At 44.3% G+C, this 19,513-nt stretch overlaps 1 long non-coding RNA gene across 1 annotated transcript; it reads right to left on the bottom strand.

The window, feature by feature from the left end:
• Nucleotides 1-505: 505 nt before the first annotated feature.
• Nucleotides 506-17,683, bottom strand: LOC146432653 (uncharacterized). The gene is made up of 2 exons (XR_014854181.1): nucleotides 17,581-17,683; nucleotides 506-637 (listed from the first exon to the last, which is right to left on the bottom strand). It is a non-coding gene; the product is annotated as an uncharacterized LOC146432653 (long non-coding RNA).
• Between the last annotated feature and the right edge of the window lie 1,830 nt (nucleotides 17,684-19,513).

The following is a 19,513-nucleotide window of genomic DNA, read 5'->3' as shown; positions in this document are numbered from 1 at the left end:
ACGTGATTATATCAGTGAATGAAACTTCGCTGTGCTCTCCTAGGTTTCCTTTTTGTTTGGAGCTGTCAGAGCAAACTCCAGTTTGTGGATATACCCCAGAAACAAGGGAGATGAAGGCACAGGGGAAGAGCAGATCTCCATCCACAGGTCTTCTGATAACCTGCTGCAAAACAATAATTTAATGTTAAAAACAATAATTGAATGCCTCCAAGGCAGCTCCTCTGTCTCTGGGCAGGGTGCAAGCTGGGGATCTGATTGTGCCTCTTCTGCAGGGCACAACACTCTGCAGTCCACGACAGTCTTTGTCCCAGGGGAGGATGAAAACAGTTGTGTAATTTTCTCCAGAACAAATGATAAACTGACCTTCCTTGGAAACAAGAAAATTGCCACACTTTTTTGTTCAAATGCCTGGACCCCTTTTGTACATCCACAGTTTAGAAGTATGAATCACTCCTGCAGAGGCATTCATGCAGACAAAGTGCTGTGCAACACTTTGAAAAATTACCTCCAGAAATATGGTTCAAATGGTGCAAATCCAAGGGATGTGATATGGTGTTGAGAACTCATTAAAATCTTCGCTTCAAGAAGTTTCCTTAAAAATTGTTGTCTGCGCTGGAACCGAGTGCACAATCTGAGCCTGGAAGCAAAATTAGTTTGTTTCTTCCTTGGGAATGGAGTAGCCAAAGTTCATTTCAGATACTGCCTTGCACTTTTTCATCCCAAAATTGTTATGCAGAAATAAATAAAGTAAATAAGATGTTTGTCCTTGCCCAGCAGCCCAAAAGGTGTGAGAGGACATCAACGTTTCTGCTCAAGCTGTGACCTGCTGTGCATGCCAGCAGCTGGTGGAATTGTCTCTCAGGGGTGAAGAGGACACCTCCCCATCTGCTTTGCATTTATTAGCCTTGACTTAAAAAAAAAAAAAACAGACACATATTTTGCAGCAGTGCAGCTGAAAAACTCATTTTTTTTGCTAGGAGCCATGTCAGGCAGGAATCCAGATAAGTGCCCCAATGTCCTAACAGCCTCAAAACCTGAGCACTGAACAAAGACACTGACCCAGCCTGGGGGAGGTGTCCCTCAGCCCCCTACACACCAAAGCAGGCACAAGCAGCTCCCACCGAGGTAACCACAGCAAATACCTAATTCTTCTGCATCCAACCACAATCACAGCAGCCTGCTCTCTCAGCTCTGGGGGCAGCAGAGTCACAGGATTTCTGAGGATCACTCACGGAAGATGAAAATGACCCCTAAGGCTCCCCATGTCGGTGCTGGGCTGAGCCTGGCTGAGCTGGAGCTGGTTTGGGATGTTTCCCCAGGCAGCCTGGGCTCCACATCACACACAGCCAGCACTGAGACCCAGCAGGCAGCAGAGCCCTGCTCTGGCCATTGCTCCAACTCTGACACCCTCCAGAGGCAGCTGCTCCACAGCCACCCCACCCTCCAACTCTGTTAGTCCTTGAAACGTTCTCCAAGGGCCTCTGGAAACTATTTTCTCCCCTTATTTGTTCCCTGCTCCTTTAGGAATTCAGCATTTGTGAGCATGTGCTTGCACTGGGCAGCCCTGCACGCTGAACATCAGCTTCTCCAAAGAGTTCTGCCTTTCTAATGCACATCTTAGGGATGCAAATTATTGCAAATGAGAAATGTTCCCTAACATTATGGATACAGTTTATTTTTGTGGAGATCAGAGAATCTGGCAATGTTACACAGTGATGACATTATTCCAACTCTGAAAATTCAAAAACCCATTGAAATCCTGTCGGTTGTGTATATAGCTTTTCTGCTGCCAGTTGGTGAGAGGAAGGGCACAGATTACAGGCACATTCCAAATGTTTGTCTTTCCTCTGCACTTTTTCAAAGGGAAGAAACACATATCAAAAGGAAGCAGGAGATTTCCTTTTTTTCTTCTAATATTCAAGGCCAACCAGACCTTCAGCTGCTTTGAGAAGAATTTGCAATAAAAGCAGCAATGCACAAATTCCAGATATACCAAAATTTTGCCTTTCTTCCTCTGTCTCCCCGCTCATATTGGGCAAACTTTACAAATGGTGCAGTTACCAGGTGTCTAAGCGATATGACATTGCTACTTTATTCTCCTTGTTGCCCAAAGCTGGGCTTGATGGACACATAACTCAGTGCTAAAAGGAGAGTGGTACTGCCTGGGTCTTTAACTCATTTTTCTATAAAACTGAACCCATTTCTATTACACTGTATAAAACCCCTGGCAGCAGAGAGAGGCAGGGAAGGCAGGTATTTATCCTGCAGCTTTACAACAGAAGAAACAAGGATGGGAAGTTTAAATGATGTGCCCAAGGCTACACAGCACACGAGTGCCAAATTGTAGGTGGAAACCAGCAGCCCATGGTTGCCTCCCTTCACTTAATGCTGCTGCAGAGCTGAAAAAGGCATTGCTTCCCCAGGCCAGATAGGCTGGCATTTCCTTGCCTGCAGCCTCTGTTAGAAATACTAATTTAAGTTTATGAAGAGAAATACTAAAGGGAATGTTTGTAAGAGGTTTCCTGAAGCAGGCATGCAAAGCAGCAAAGACTTTACACTGGCATATTTCATGTCAGCATGAAGGACCCAGGGAGTGGCCTAATGAAGGATGGTAATTCATTTCCATTCCTTTTACTTATTTTTGCCTGTTTACCCATGAATCTGTTCTTTGTTTAACATAAAAAATAGAAACACTTAGGATGGCAGCCTCAGATATGAGAGATTGATGAGCTGATGGGGAGGAGGCTGAACATTCACTCTTTCATTCCCAGGGAGTAACTCACTGAGGAACTTGCATCTCTTCTGCTTCTAATTAAGAGGGGTTTGCAGTTTGTGGAGGATTTTGGAGTACAGTGTTGTTCCTTGTTTTTGTGCACATCAAACCAGTGAGTACCCTGTGGGTAGCTCAGTCTGGTGTTGCAGTAGTCAGGAAGGATTTTGGAAGGAACAAAGGTGCTGGCTTGGAGGTGAGATGCACAGGTGTGAGGATACATCATTGTCATCACACTGTGGAGGAGGTTTTTCATATTCACCCTGCTGGTAAATGTCCAGTAACTTGATTTCCATGGGAGCATCCATTGCAGAATCCAGTTCAGAGCCAGGCAAAGCTTAGTAGATGAAACCCTACTGATATAATCAGTAAAAAAATCCATTGATTTCAGGGGGGTTAGGCTTTTTACACCAGGGCCAGGGCTCAACAAAACCCATTGAAAATATGTCTTTTTTGATGCTGTGCTGCACTTTGTTTATAAGCAGACTAGTAAAGTGAAATGCTTGTCAAGTCCCTGAAATTCATGACAAAATTCCTGTGACACTAAGTGATCTGGACTTTTGCATCACCCATGTCCAATGCTACCTTTTTTTCTCTCTAATGCCTTCCTTCTCTTCCTACAGAACTTGTAAACAATACTGCTCTAGGAAAGAATGAAAGGAACTTGCCAAGAGCCTTATTTCTGTTCTCAGCATTCACAGATGGTCAAAGAAATAACCTCTGCCAGAAGGATGCACTAGACCAGCTTTGAAAGCCAGGGCCTATGTATCCCACCTTCTGAGTTCATGAGCTTATTAAGTTTTTAAAACCAGTTCTGTAATTCCCTTTAATTCCAATAACCTCTGCATGGATTGTTGACACTTCTATTGGAACTGCCAGATGCTGTTAACGGGAGTTGCCACTCAGTTTTACATGTGCAGGTGCTGCTGTTGTGAGCAGCTTTGTGCAATTAATTCAGCTGTCACAGGGACTTTGGAAGCCTGTTGTGGATCAGATTGTATCTGTCTATTTTAGGGCTGATCAAGAATCCTCCCCAACCACAGGTAATCCCTACATGGACCATTTAGCCACTAAATCCCAGCCCATTTCCAAGCACAGGGAGTGCTCCCTTTATTCCCCAGTGCTGGCCAGGACAACCAGCTTGAGGGGAGGGCAGCAGCTGCTCCAAGGGCTGGAGGAATTCCCTTTCCTTGTCAGAGGCTGTGGTAAAACTGCCCCAGGGCAGAAACATTCTGCCCCTGACTTGGGGGTTTTTCCCAAGTTTGCAACACATCATTGCTGAGCTCTGGATTCATCTCACACAACATGAAACCTCTGCAGACCTCACTCAAAGAGAGGCAGCCAGGTCCAAAAATACCACTAGGTACACCTACCTGGGCAGTCAGACTACAAAATCTCAGCATCTACCCTGCTCCAAGTACCCAAAACCTCTCTGCACTAAACCTTCAGAGCCAGTTTGACTCGCCTGAAGTTTCTGCTGCTTTGTGTTCCCCTGCTTCAGAAGCAGATTGTGAGCCCAGACCCTGTTTAGCTCTGCCAAAGCCCCCAGCCTGACTGTCTGCATCCAAATAATGTGCTGCTCCATGGTAGTTTTAAGTGGAGATTATTGACCAAATGCTTTTGCACCCTGATAAATTCCCAGATTGATACATGAGGGAAACCAATATCAATAAGCATTAAGGATCAGCCCAGAGCTTCCCACCATGGGACAACATCAGATAAAAGCCAAGTTATTATTATCATCACTGCCTCTGGAGTTAAGCTTTGCTCCACTTTTTGAAGCCTTAGATAATTAGGTGGGAAGATAAAAATATGTAATGGGAAAGAGAGACTGTGGGTCTTAAGCAAACACCTAGCTGAAATGGGAAAGGTGGCTCCAAAACTCCCTCACTGACCTTGAGTTCCTCTCTGCTGCTCAGTGGGGGTAACTCATCCTCTCTGTGGGTTCCCTTAGGAACATCTGCTCCTTGCACTCCATCAGGGGTCAAGCTTCCCCTGACACCCCTGCATGCAGTGGCACTGGCTGTCACCAGAGCTGGAAGCATGGAGGGCTGACCACCTTAAGCTCCTTGCTTTTATTAATCTCCTGTCATTAATTGCAAGGGAATTTCTTCTGCTGTAATACACTTATCCAATACCATCATCTCTCCAGATAGGAACTGTTTCAGAGCAAAGAAGACTCAGGGGTCTCATGGCCATCATGAGAATGTGCTTCTAAAGTGGATTAATGTGTTAACCCTTCCACAGCTCATCTTTTAAATATGTGTCACTTGGAATTTTGCACTCAGGGCTATTTTAGCTCTACAGTGCAACATGAATGAGAAGTACAACAGCTTTGGGGAACAAGTCATGGTGAGGGGGCAGCCTGGTAAAATTATGGGGTCCTTATGTATTTGAGAAATTAGGGAGTATTTTTGCTTTGATTTAACAAGCCATGCTCAGAGCTGGGCTCCAAGTTTGTTCTCAGTACCAACCTACTCTGTGACCTTGGATTAAACATTTTCCTGTGCCTCCACTTCCTCCACTTGAGGATGATGGGATGACACAGATCTCCCTCATTAAATCCCCCAAAAATGTCAAGTACCTTTACATCATTTTCTGAAACCAACCTCCTCTTGGATTTTGACCTGGCTGTGAAGCATTTCTTGGTGGTCTCACACCAGTTCTGACCAGGTGAGGATCCAGCCCTGCTGGAGCCTCCAGCAGGCAGCTCCTCTCAATCCCCCCTCCAGGGAGATGCTGAGCAGAGCTGACAGGTGAGTCAGTGATGGTGCCCTGTGCTGAAATCAGGGGTGGTTTGTGTATCTCTCTCCTCCTCTTAATAACTGCAGAATATTTGGAAACAGAGTAAGATTTCTCACCAAGTGTCTGTGCTTCACTGAAGTGTGTTTAGACAGACAGACAGAAGAGGGGTGAGTCCTCCCACCCTGCTACCTGAGATTTACCAGAATAACTTAAACAATGACGCTTATTCCTCAGTGAAACACTGGAAAACCATGAGTAATGAAACTCTGGAACAACATTTAGTCAGGCACAGCATGAGTAAGGCAGCAAAGCAGCAGAATCAGCATATTTGCCTTTGTTTCTCTTACAAACTCTCATGTCAACAGTCTCAGCAGTTGTTCTTTAGAGGGCATTTATACTGTTGCACGTTGCATTACACTGTTATTTATTCTTTCCTGGCTTTGTGAGGGGAAAGCAGAGCAGCAGACAAAGGCTTCTGGAATTAACACATCCAAGAGAGCAATTCAGGGAGTGAATATTAAAGCAGGTGAGCAATGCAACACATCATCTCCCTGAAGCTGTATGTTTTTCCATTGAAGTGAGAGTTCTGCTGCATGCATGGAATTCATCCACTGAAAATACCATGGTGGGAGATTAATTTGATGGTGGTCTACCTGTCTGTCTACACTGTGAAATTAAGATCAGACTCAAGACCAGCATTATGAAGGAGCCAAGCTAAGTTTGGAGGCTCCTCCCCTATAAATTTTTGTTCTGACTGTTTTCTACACCCACACAATACAGACCATGCTGGTTTTGTCAGCTGCTGGCCCAGTGCTCCCACCTGGACCAGTACTGACCAGCTTGTCCCTGTTTGGCTGACAAACAGGCAATTTCTTTTCCTCTCCCAGCAAAGCTTTGGTGGCTGCCACCACACAGCCAAGCAGTGCTACTGCTGCTCACAAAAGCATGAGGAGCACCTCCTTGGAGCTCCCATCTCCCATACCAGTTCCTCCCTGTGCTGTGGAATGCTGGGAACCACAGTCCTGAGCTCATTGTGGGTCTGGGATTTTGTACAACTCACTTGCATTCCCCCACTCTCTCTTCTCTCCCAACAGGGAGATTCTATCTCTCCTCATAAAGCAGCAGCTCATTACCCTCAATTATTTTGCACTACTCATTTTTCCCCTATGATGGACTGTTTGGAAACAGCTACACAGCCAAGCCCAAGGCCAGAAAACTGCCATTATTTCAGTCCCAAATCAGTATTCTTGCAGGCTGCCACCCAGCCTGAAGGGGTACATTCATGACCTGCAGCAATGACAACACCCGCATGAGTGGGCTGTCAATTTAAAGAAAAATTTGCCAAGCTTTACAGGTTTCCAGCACCCTGCTGACCTCAAAGTGCTCCTCTCTTCTCCTCAGACCTGTGACTAGCACAGATTTACCCACAAAGTGCCATTCTCCAGGTGAAATAGGATCCGGATGAGAAGCAGTTGGCTCCAAATCAACTGAGAGAAGAGCGACAGCCGTTGGTGAGCAGCTGGGACCATGGCAAAACAATGGAAAAAACCCAGTTACCTCACCCTGTGCTCACAGCATCTCCCCTGTTCAAGAAGATGGATGGTCTTGGGGTCATAGAAGCCTCATCTGCTATGGTAACAGCCATTGCCAAAAACAAGTGCTGATTGCTAAGTGAATTTCCACAGGCTCCTTTTGTGCCAGCTCCCTGAAAATGAACCACCTCGTGCATCTGTGGAGAGGAGTGCTCAGCGACTATGGAATTTGGGCTCTCTGTACTGTGGAGTGCATCATTATCCTGCCACCCAGACCAGGGAAAACAACCATCTCCCCCCTACCTAGTAATTGTTCTCCCAGCAGAGGTTTAGCTCCTTCCTCACAGGCAGCAGATGGCCCAGCTGCCCCAGAGAGCTGGGCGATCATGTGCTGGGACAGCTGCTCCCAGGACAGGGAGACAGATTGAGATGTCAAGGGTACATCCCTGGTTGCTCCTGAGGCAGCCCAATGGGTTCCTCTCTTTTGTTGCCCACCTAGCAGCCATTTCTCCATGGTAATGTTTTGTAGCTTTGATACCATCCTCAGTCTCAGATTTATTGGCCAGGCAAAGTGCATGAATTGCCCATGCAAAATACAAAATGAGGTGATTGTGACATGTACAGTGTGAGCAGATCAAGGAGGTGCATATAGGACTTGCAATTACCAAAGCAGGAGGTTTTAAATGCAAAGAGAAGCTAAAAGTAAATTCAGCAAGTCACTGTGAATTTTGCTTCCTAAGAATGGTTTTAACCAGCCCAGAAAGTTGAGGTAAAATCAGAAAAAGATATGCATGAGCACAAAGATCAGAATTTCTGTCCCCTTTTTGTGTCCTATTGCTGTGTTCAGGACAGTGAAGACATTCAGAAACTGCAGCTGATCCATGTAACATCACAGCTGCCGACTTGTACCATCTGGGAAAGTATATTCTGTCCTGTTCTGTTCTGCTCAGCTCACATTTCCTGGCACAGGTAATTCATATCCTGACTCTGAGTCCTACAGCAGCAGCATGAGCAGCAGAAGAGCAGCAGAATTTATTTATTTATTTATTAGAATGAAAATTTTCTTGCCTGCTTCACAGAATCAAAAGGCTGGAAAGAGCTTTGGCATCTCAGCAATTTACTCTCTCTAGTCCTTTCCCCCATGAAAGCTCAACCATGGCTATGGCACTTTTGATAAATATTTATCCAGCCTCTGCTCGAAGGCCTCCAGCTGTGGAATCCCTACAGCCTCCCCAGGAAACCCTCATCCTTGCCATTAGAAGGTTTTACCTCCTGTTCAGTCTGAATCTTCCTTGCTGAAGTTTAAGCCATTACTTTATCTGGAGAGAAGAAAAGATTATTCTCTTCCCCTTCACAGCAACCTCTATAAGTCTCTCACATTAAGCAGAAGATCAGGGAAACATAGCAAAGGAAGAAGAAAAGGTTGAAGCAAAGGCTGAAGCTGCTTGTGCCCCTTTTGGCAGTTCTCCTCGTCACAGGTAATTAAGTGTAAAGAGGCACTTTCTCCTAGTGCAACAGGCATGTTGCTAACATGCAAGTAGGTTTTGTGCCATCTGAGCAGATGCAAATGCATGTAGGCAAGAAAAGGCCCTGTCTGAGCATCAGGTATGAAAAATGGAATTTAGACAGAAACAATCAGGCTGTTTCTAGTTTCATAATTTCACCAGAAATGAGCTGAAATTTATGTGGATACAACATCTTATCAAATGATGATATCTCATTTTGTTCCCTCCTGCAACATTCATCTCTTTGAAATCAGAGCTCAGTAAATCCCTACCAGCACCCAAACACCAGAGCTGGAGCTGCAGCATCAAGTGGCACCAATATTCCTGCAGTAGGTGGGAGATGCCCATCTCCAGGGCCACCAGGCAGTGCCAAATCACCCAGAACCTGAGCCACAGCTGGCAGGAACCCCTTGCAGAGTGCCAAAGTTCATGTCTCTGGCTGTCATCCTCAGGAAGATGGCAGTAGAATCTGACTAGAGCCAGGTCTGTCCAGCCTTCCCTGCTCCCAGAAACAACAGCCCAATCTAGTTCCAATATCTGTGTGGAGCTAGCAAGAACCAAAGAGGCAGCAGGTGGTTCCAGCTGAGTTCATCACATCTTTGCCCAAAATAATCTGCTGGACAGCTGTGAGGAGGAGAATCTCATCTGGCTGCAAATCAACATAAGCAGGGGAGATGGGATGTGGAGTGAGGCAGAGAGGCTGTCGTGGATTATTTATGGTTCTCAGTGGATGGACAACTTTCCTAAGTTAATAAGCCTGCAGCCAGAGCTTTTTTTGGTACTTCAAGAGCAACAAAGCACATCTGGTCTTGCTTCCCAGGCTGGTAAGTACTGAATTGCTAGGGAGATAGTGTCCTTGATGCTAAGAGGACTTTTTATCTTATTTTGCAGTATATACCAACATAATCAAGAGGCAACACTGGGGAAAGAGAGTTTGTCTCTGCCAGACATTGCTGCATTATGAAGCTTTGAGGATGCTCTTGTCTGCAGGGTTTTGCAGGAAGGAAATTTCTGTCTGCCTTAGCCTGAGAGCTGCAGGTGTGTGTCAGACCAGGACTACAGAGAGCAGAGAGCAATTCTAATTGAAATACATGTTGTCACACACAGAGCTTTTCCCTTTACCATCCCATATTTCTGAGGTGGTTGCCCACCTTTGGTGTTTTCCTTGCAAGTCTCTTCCCACAGTGGATCTTTAGCCCAAATGACTCCTGAAAATAATTCTTATTCCTAATTGCAGGAAGAGATAAAGGAGATTTTGAGTTTTAAAATCACTCCCAAGGGTCACAGCCAAAGTACTAAGGCTGCCCAGAGTTTGGTCTGTGGCTTGGATGGAGCACCCAGCAATTATCTGCTGTGTTGAATAAGCTGCTCCTATCACATAACATTTCTGTGCATTAAGCTGATCTATGTTGACATAAGTGGGATATTGGGGAGTGCATTCTGGGACTCCTGATACTTTGCACAAAGCAGACAGGAATAATTGAAAAAGATGTTCCCTTCCACAGAGCACTGCAGGACACCTCATCATGGCTGTCTTTCTGCTCCTCCTGTATGGCTAAATTGAAAGTGCACTGTTTCCCTGCTGCTCTTCCCAGTGCCTCTCTCTCATGGCCCTGGCAGCATTCTCAGTGTCAATGGATGATCAAGTAGGAGATTCCATTTTGCCTCTGCCTCTGCCATGTCTCAGGGGCTGGGAGCTGGATGGTCAAACAGGCAGACCTCTGATAAAGCCCAGGTGAAGACCACCAGGAGTCACATCATTTTCATGAAGGCAGTACCTGTGTCCTGCTTCCTTTCCTTCTGGATTCTAAATGTTTCTGCATTTGCATTGAGATAAAACAGTTCTCATTGCACACCAGGCCGTGTAAGGAAACTATCCCAAAAATCCCAGGGCAGAGGTCAGGGGTGTGGGAGAAGAAGTAGGACCCCCATGGGGTGGACACTGCAGCCCACTGCACCATCATGCACACCCACTTTTTCCCATCCTCTGCTCAGTGACCAAGAAGTTGTGCTAAAAGAGAGGGAGAGGAAAGCAGAAACACAGAGTCCAGCACCAAGCTGCTGCCACCAGGCTCTGGGATAACCAGGGGAGCAGCTGTGCTGCTTGCCACCAGGATTTCCAGGGGATGCTGTGAAGCTGGAGCTATTTAAATGTCATTATCTACAACATCAGCCCAGCCCTGGCTCTGCCTGGCCCACATCGATCCCCAGTCGGGGCTCAAGGGAGCTGCAGCTCTCTTCCAAGATGGTTCTGTGCTGAATATTTTGACTGGAAGGTATGATTAACTCTGAATGTCAAAATGTACTTAGGGGTTGAGGAATAAACTCAGGGGAGATGAATGTAGTGAGGTATGCTATTATTTAAAAATACCCTGGATGATTTATGCACCCTCTGCAGCCCTCATGCACCCCCTCACTAATGCTTATGCATTCATGGACTTCAGTTTTCAGCTGGCAGTGAGGTGTTTTTGCCTTGAGGAGCAGGAAAAAAAGGTTCCTGACACTGAACTGAAGCTCATAACCAACCATAAACCCAGCACTGCATGTTCCTGGCCTTCTTCCACACTTCAAGAGCTAGGAAGCACATAGCAAAATGATCAGGCCACAGGTTTACAACAGTCAGGAGGAAATACCTTTGCCCTGCCATGCATAATTGAGTGACTCTGTGCCATGGAATTATGGAGATCGAAAGACAAATAAATTCAGGAGCAGATCAGACAAATTTACAGCAGACAGAACCAAGTGTTGCCTATTAAATGGGATGATCGAGATGCAGTTGCTGCTTAGAAAATCACCAAATTCTGATTGCAAGAAGGAGCAGAGGAGCTGGATGTTCAGGGAAATGCTGCCCTGCATGCTCCCCAGCTCACACTCCTGTTAAAGCACCTTGTTTAAGGCATGAGCTGGCAATGGAAGGATGACTGGTCTGATTCAGAATGGAAACTATTCAATTCCTCCCCCAGCCTGGTCACCCCAGCAGGCAGCATCCAGCCCAACACAGCCCAAACCTGAGGTGTGAGCTGCAGTGGAGTCACCTGGCACCAGTCAGGGTGTGCATCACCACCAGCAAGAGGCTGTTCAGCAGCAGTGAGCATTAACTCTGCGAGGAAAATAAATTATAGTATTCATTTTGGGGGGTTATAAAACCAGTTCATTCTGCAGATATAAACATTATAAAGTAAAGTGTAAAATAAATCATTAAAAATGGGAACACAGCAGGAGAAGGAAAGAAGTAAGGGGAAAGGAAAGGGAAGGTAATGAATCTGGAAGGACAGATAAGCAGTTGAAAGATGAAAGGGGAAAATAAAATCAGAAAACAGACCTGCAGTGGAAGGAGAGTGTCACAGAAATAGACATTTGAGGGGCAAGTTCATTTGGTGACTAAAGTCAGTGGATTTAATGTTACCTGCAGATTTACAGCTCAAACTTTCATGGAAGTAAACTTCTGAGTGGTTGCAATGTCATCTAACCTTCCAGAAACATCACCAAGTGGTTAATATATAAATACACATACACAATATGTGATTTTATTTAAATATACACATACACAGATACTATTTTAACATATACACACACACATAATTTTTTAGGACTCCAGAAGGTAAAAAAAGCTTTTTGTGAAAAGCATCAATGTTTGCTGCTGTCAAAGAGGGAAAGCTACATGTGTTTCATCTGCTGTTCTTTCCCAGCCATGCTGGAGGTATATCACCAACAAAATGTTACCCAACAAAGCCTGGGAATGTGACAACTGAGTGAAAGCTTCGGGAAAACAGAAGGAACGATTTGTAAATTAATCTGAAATGAGACAAGTATGTCAAACATACCCATCCACAAGCACAACACATTTTAAAATTCAATGCTATGCCACCAGTGATGGCAGTTTCTTGAGAGGCACAGCCGTGGGGGGAATGTTCCAAAACTCCAATTCCCTGCACACAGCTCCTGCCTGCACCTGGGCTGGAGCTGGGGGTGAAGGGAGGAAATTCTTGTTCACACACACTCTGTAAGTACATTAGCTGCTGCTTTATAGCAGCAAGGCCTTCTCTGACCTTTAGATATTGCACATCAGAAAATGGCACCCCATTATGCAGCTGCAAGAAGTTGGAGGAAATTGGCTTTTTCCACTAAAAAAAAAAGAGAACAAAAATAAAACTCCCAAAACAAACAAACAAATCCAAACTTGACCTACAGCCAAGACGCATTTGGGTCCTTTCCTTGGTACAAATCCTTCTCTGTGGAGTAATAGAGCTCAGTGAATAAAACCTGCCCCTCCTTCCTAATTCACTGCAAAGTAGAGATGATTAAAATGAACCATTTATCTTGGTCCCCCTGCACAGGGCCGACTGCTCCGAGCTGAGAGGAGAAGGTGTAGTATTGCTTAGCAAGGAAATTCCAACAAGGACATGGCACAGTTTCTTAGGACCAAATCCAATTAAAACATTTCCATTTTCATCTCCTGACCACCCAAAGTAAAGCAGAGAGCATCTAGCTCCGGAGCACTTCAAAGCGCTGTTTAATTGTATGAATATTTTAAACGTAACACAAGAGAGACAGATCCTCTGCTGCTTTCAATTAGCACAGCTTCACAAAGTCAGAGTGATGCACACCAGTGAGGAGAATGGCCCCAAATGGGATTTGGGGAAAAAAACCCACCAAAAAGCACAATAGCACAGTGCTAAAATTCAGCTTTTGCAGAACATTTAAATATTTCGACTGTTGCTCCTCAGAGTGATGCTCTATATAGAGATGAAATTCACAGATATCTGATTTTAGCCATCATCTCTGCCTGGCAGGGCTAACCTTGTTTGTGGCTGGTGGGGATGCAGCCTCAGCACCTGAGTCCTGCAGGGCTGAACAACACTATGTCCTGCCTTAGATCCCCTGGCTGTAAGGGAATGTGCATCCCTGCTGACATGAGATTAACCATTTCTGAAAGTCTTCATTCTCCAGGCTTTGGCAGGAAAGAGAATTCAAATACCACTTGAAATGTGATGCTGAGCACTGGGTGTTGGAAGGCAGCCTCATCTCCAGCTTGTTGTGTATTGCTCTGGGGCTCTGCACAGTTTCTGGTACAGCAGCTCTCAGAGCTGTGTCATTTAGGGAAAAAAATACACTCTGAAAAAAGCCTTCTGCTGAAGAGTCCAGTGTTCAAAACACCCCAAGTTGGAAAGGACTGAGGAGATTGTGAATAAAATGCTTGTGTTTCCTTTTATGGGGAACAGTGCAGAATTTCAGGATCTCAACAGGACAAGCTACAATTTACAGGAAAATATTCAGTAGAGTTTCAGAGACTTAGATTCCCTGTTTTAGATGGCTAAGCCCCCCATAGACAGAGTCTGATTATCTGGGGTTTTTCAAGCCATTTCTGTGAAACCCTGTTAAATTTTTACAGAATCCTCAGAAGTCCCACTCTGGTGGATCCTCCGAGGTTTTGTCGTTAAGGCAATTCCTGGAAGAGCTCTCTGTGTAAGAGGGAGGAGAAAATAAAGCATAAGTTGCATACCCAAAGAGCCAAGATACACACAGAGCATATTCACAGGGGCTACAACAAGCAACCTGAAACTGTAAAAGCTGATGGCACATCTCTGAGTTGCTCTTTAGAGAACTTTGCAAAGTCTTGTGCTTGTACCAGTGATAATGAAAGCGATTAGCACAGTACGATTAAACTCCCTCTAGGACATTTTTTTTTTATTTTAAATTAAAGGTTGGAAGTTAGATTTATCCTCTTCTATAATGACTTTTGGATTATACTGAGGGAACTGCACAGTTTTAACTTGTATAAAAATATTAACCCGTGAGAGAACTCACGGAGACTGAAGGTGTTATCAAGTCATAGAATACAATCAAAAACTTACCTTCACCACCTTTTTTTTTCCCCTTTATAGAGAAAAAAAGTATAAAGTAATTTATATATAAAGTAGTACCTAAATCTTCATTTATGTGTTTCTTAACCTCAAGATTTTCAAAGCAGTATCAAGTACAACAAGTTCCAGCTCCCCCAGCCTCAGAAAAATGCTGTGGAGTTAAACTGGGAATGGAAGGAAGAGAACCTCATATTTTAAACACACTAAAAATGAAAAACCATAGAACCAAAACGCACACACAACCACCTCCATGCTGAGTAACAGCTTTCTCAAGGTAAAAATTAAAATCATCACCCTGGGTCTGGTCACTTCCCTGCACGGGAAAGGGTCAGAGCTGGACAGGGAGTCTGAGGTCCTCACACCTCCCTGTGGCAGGGAGCTTTGGGTTGGGCTTGGCAGCTCCCAGCCCTCATCCTGCCAGCCTGAAACTCTCCCAGCCAAGGGTTCTAGGACAAATCCTTCTCCAGCATCAGGCTGACAGCCCCAGAAGGTCTGCAGGACCCCCACAGGGCACTTTGCTCCCACACAAAAACGTTTTCCACCTGCACAACCTTCTCAAAGAGCTGCTTGACAGCAAGAGCTGCCATGTCTGGATGCTGCAGAGCTTCACCACATCCATCTTTCTAACAGTTTCACATGTCACTGACAGAGTAGCCTATTTAGTTTCAAGGCCTTTGAAGAATTAGCGAGTGCCAGATCCACGGCGCTAAACAGACTCTCTGAAAGTTAATGGGTGACAAACTGCATATATTAAGGGCTTGGGAAATTGATCTGATGTCAGGCGAAGGGAATTTTTCCACAGATCCTCTCTTTGGGCAAACAGCGAGAAGAAAGGACCTCAGACATCTCCCATTTTATATGTAGTGGATCTTCTCAACCCTCTTGATAGCTGAGCTCCCCTGCAGCACTGTCCCAAGGACTCCTGCTGCCATCAGGACAAAAGGAAAGCCCCAGAGTGAGGCTGAAGAGCCCAAAGGCTGCATCCCACAGATACACACCTAGTAAAATCCATGTTTCTTCCCATCCCAGACTAATTTTCTATGTATTGTCCTTCCAAAATAAATACATTTACTTTTTTTGTATCCTGATCTGGTCGATGCCAAATTTCTGACAAATTTCAGGATCAAGTGGGCTTTTAAAAATAAAATAAAACAAACTTCCATTGGCTAAAGCTTCTCCCCATCTTTAATATTAAGAGCTGCTCTACTTACCTGCCCATTGTACCCTAAAATACAAAGATAAAGTCCAATATTTGCTACTCAAGAAAGTGAGAAGTCTGTCTCTTGCTGAATAAATTTTATCCCTGAGTTTGAAAACAAGCGATTTACTCAAATATTCGTGTAATATTTTGCCAGTGTGAAAATAATCTTTAGACATCACACTTCCATAATACTTTTTCTGAGAGTTCAGCTTTTCTTTACTGTTAGTCATCAAATCTACAACTTTCTACTCTCTTGACTTCCACTGCACAATGCCTCTCCTAGGAGGCAATTATATATGCTTTTTTAATATTCCTAAATGTTATCATGTGCCTCTGCAAAACAGTTGTCAGATCTCTCACAAAAATCTAAGGGATTGTTGTTTTGCTTGGAGTGCCTTCGCTTACAATAAATCAGATTAACAAGACTAACTAAGTGCAGTTTAACTCTTCCCACTGTGACTTGAGACTTTCCCAAACTCCACGTGCTGCACTTTTCAAGCTGTGCCAGCTATTTTTACCCATTAACTGAAAATGAATTAGGGAAGAAGCACTCCATAATATACTTTTTTTTTCCCCTCAAATCAGCATGAGGGATGAGCAGAGTGCCTGGAGTTGTCTCAGCATGCACATCTTCCCTTGTTAGACCAACAAAAGGGCTGACAGCCCAAGGCAGTGTCTCTGGCAGTCTGTAGACCCCTCTGAAGGGAATCCCTCCTCATCCATCCTCCTTCAGGGATAACAGGAGCTTCACAGAGCTTCACCAAGGATCCCAGCTTGTCAACAACAACCTTATTAACCCAGCAGTTAAGGCTAAATTTGACCAGCCCTTTACCAAGAAACCACTTGCACACAATGCTTGGGGTATTTAACACTCCTTGATCACTGTGTAGCTCAATTAACTTGTACCACTCATTTCCTGAGTTTATAAAAATAATAAATAAATCAATATACAGCCATCACTTCTCATCTGAGAAAATTAGCAGCATCATCCCTGCATTTAATGTCCTGAGATGGAAAAGAACAGAAAAACAGACCTTAGAGAGGATGCCCCAAACATGTTGCCAGCAAAACTGAGAAAAGCCAGTGGAAATGAAGTAGAAATACTTAACAGCAAGATTTTCATCACCTGAAAAATCCCTGCATTCCATCCTGCCCCGTTCAGAGCATGGAGCTCAGACAGAGGATACAAGAACACCTCTCCAGTGAAGCATTACCTTCTCCTACACACAAGGATGTGCTTTTGTAAGGAGACAGATGTACAAAACTTAGAGCTTCTGCTTTCCAAACAAGCCACTCTCATTGAAATTCCTGATGGATTTGTGTTCCCAGGTATTCTCTCAAAAAAACATGTCACTGTCAGCAGGGGAGTGACTGGGAGGAGAAAGCACAATCTATATCCTAAATCAGAAGGATCTCAGCAAATGAGTTGGCCAAGGAACAGCACAAGAGAAATGGGGCAGATGATGAAAACACATAAATCTGCCCTCCAGCAACCTTGATGCCACAACTCCCAGACACCCTCTCAGGGGACTGGGCCTCTTGTTTCCAATTCTCTTTCATGAGTAATTCAAATTCATGAAGTGGACTGAAAACTTCAGCCAAACTTGTATCACTGCTCACAGCCTCAAATACTCAGGGGGCTTTTGCACTGTGAATTCCTGTGCAGACTGGTGTGTCCATGGGCAGCTGGGCCATCTCTGGCCCCAGAGCTCAGCTCAGAGATGCTCAGGTGATTCAGAAGTCACTAAGTTACCATGCAGAAAGTCTCTCTAAGTCCATTAACCCCTCTGACCAACGTCATGTGGAACAGTCATTTTAACACCAGGCAATCCAAATGGCAGACACAGCAAACCTGAGCCACCAGCAGAACTCTTCTAAACTTCCTTGCCCCAAGCACAAAAAAATAAGGATGAGAACAGAGCAACAGCAACTTTTTAATCCACTTGTCTGATATAAAACTCACCAACCATCAGAAAAACTTGCACCAGCCGCAAAGTCTGTTCCTTCAGGCCCAGTAACCCAGTGAAAAGGTTAACTCAGAAAAACTCACTGCACTAAATAAGCTTGCAAGGCTTTTCCTGTGATCCTTGTCTCTCACCTGGGCTATTTCTTACTAATTGCTTAATAGAAGCTCAGCCACCAGGGCTGTAATGGGTGCCATGTTTCCATAAATGCTCTGAGCTGAGCCTGGCCAGAGAGAAGCTCACTGAGAACATGAGTTTGACCAGCTGTTCACTTGACCTATGGTGTTGGGGTTTTTTTAATATGCAATTGCAAATCTTATCTTTTCTACACATATGGCTTCTCTACAGAAAATGCTTTTTCTGCTAAGAGACCCTCTGGGGGCATAGCATTAGCTGCAAGCAAGCAATGCAAATACTGAGTTGCTTTATCACCATACAGAACACAAATGCAAAAGCAATATTTCACACAGAGTTATTTTAAAAATCATTTAAATTAAAAAAAAAAAAAAAGAAAACCAAAACAAGTGACCAAAATTTTCTGTAGGTACATCTAAATAACAAAAGTACAATTTAAATAGCAACTGCTTACTACTTCCAGTGAGACATAGTATTTAAAAATTAATCACAAGCTGGGGCATTTTTACCACATTTTCACATTTTCCCTTTACTCTGAGTCTTCAGACAACCTGCACCCATAGGTAAGCCAGGCAGAAATCAAAGACAGGGGAGAACTGAGACATGTTTGCCATGGAAAACTGCAGGCAGGAGGCTTCTGGGGGATAAACATCCTGCTGTGTTACTTGCACACATCAGAGCAGAGAAACAAATTTTCAAGGAAAAGTTGAGTTTTATACCTGAAAACAACACTCCTCATGCAGCTTTTCCCCAGGAGACTAAATTATTGCAGTGCTTGGGAAAAAATAGATCAAGCTTAGTGCAAGCTAAGGAACTCCACAGAGCAGTTTGGAGCAGGAAGCAATTACTGCTGGGAGCCAGAGGCAGGGACAGGGACAGGGGACAAGAGCTGGGTCATGTCAAAAGCACCACAGATATTTAACACTTTCCTGTGGACAGCTGTACAAGATGCCACTTCAACACTTCTAAGAATTATTCTGTTGGGTTTTGGGATGCTGTGTGAATTCCCAGGAGGTTTTTATGGTGAGTTTCTGAGTTCATATATATGATGATTTGATTGAACCAATAAACTCAGCTGAAAGTGCTGAGCTTCATCCAATTATGAGGGAAACCAATGTAAAATCCAAGCAGTGTCTGGGCAGCTGAGTCAAAGGTCAAAATTTATATCAGAGAGCAAACCTGAGGGAGTTTCCTGGAATTTTCAGGTTTCTGACACTGCAGAGATAAGTTTTGAACTCTTCGTATAGATTGACAACCTTTAAAAAATATTTTAATATTTCTTCAAATGTCTTCACATCCCTGAGTACTTAAGTATCTTTTTGGCACCTGCCATTACCCATCTAGTTTTGCAGGAGACACTTTTGTGTTTCTCTGGAGTCTGGGTCCAGTTGGGTTTATGTGAACACAGCCTCACACCTGGAGAAGTTTGCCAGCTCTGACCAGCACTGCTGTATTGTCATTCTTGGCTGTTTTTGTCCCATCTGGAATTCTCTGCATATGGTTGTTGAGAATTAACCACAGACCATGCCATTTAGACAGCCAGGATTAATCAGAGAAAGGAGAGTTATCCATTCACAGGTGAGCAAGCCTTCATGGAGTGAAATTTTTTCCTTCTACTGCATGTGCTGATAATTTTCCCTCTCAATTTATTCCTCCTCGCACCCTTCTCATCTGAAATACAGCACTGTGGTTTTGGCAAGACTCACTTTGTGAGACCAACCTTACTTATTGGAGCCCCTTTTCAGGCACTGGATTATTACTGATCTCTTCCCAGACATTCTTCTTTCACTGTAGCCA

Source organism: Lichenostomus cassidix, chromosome 10 (assembly GCF_008360975.1).
Source record: "Lichenostomus cassidix isolate B80296 chromosome 10, HeHo_3.0, whole genome shotgun sequence".
Lineage (NCBI taxonomy): Eukaryota > Metazoa > Chordata > Aves > Passeriformes > Meliphagidae > Lichenostomus > Lichenostomus cassidix.
This window is presented reverse-complemented; position numbering and strand designations above follow the sequence as displayed.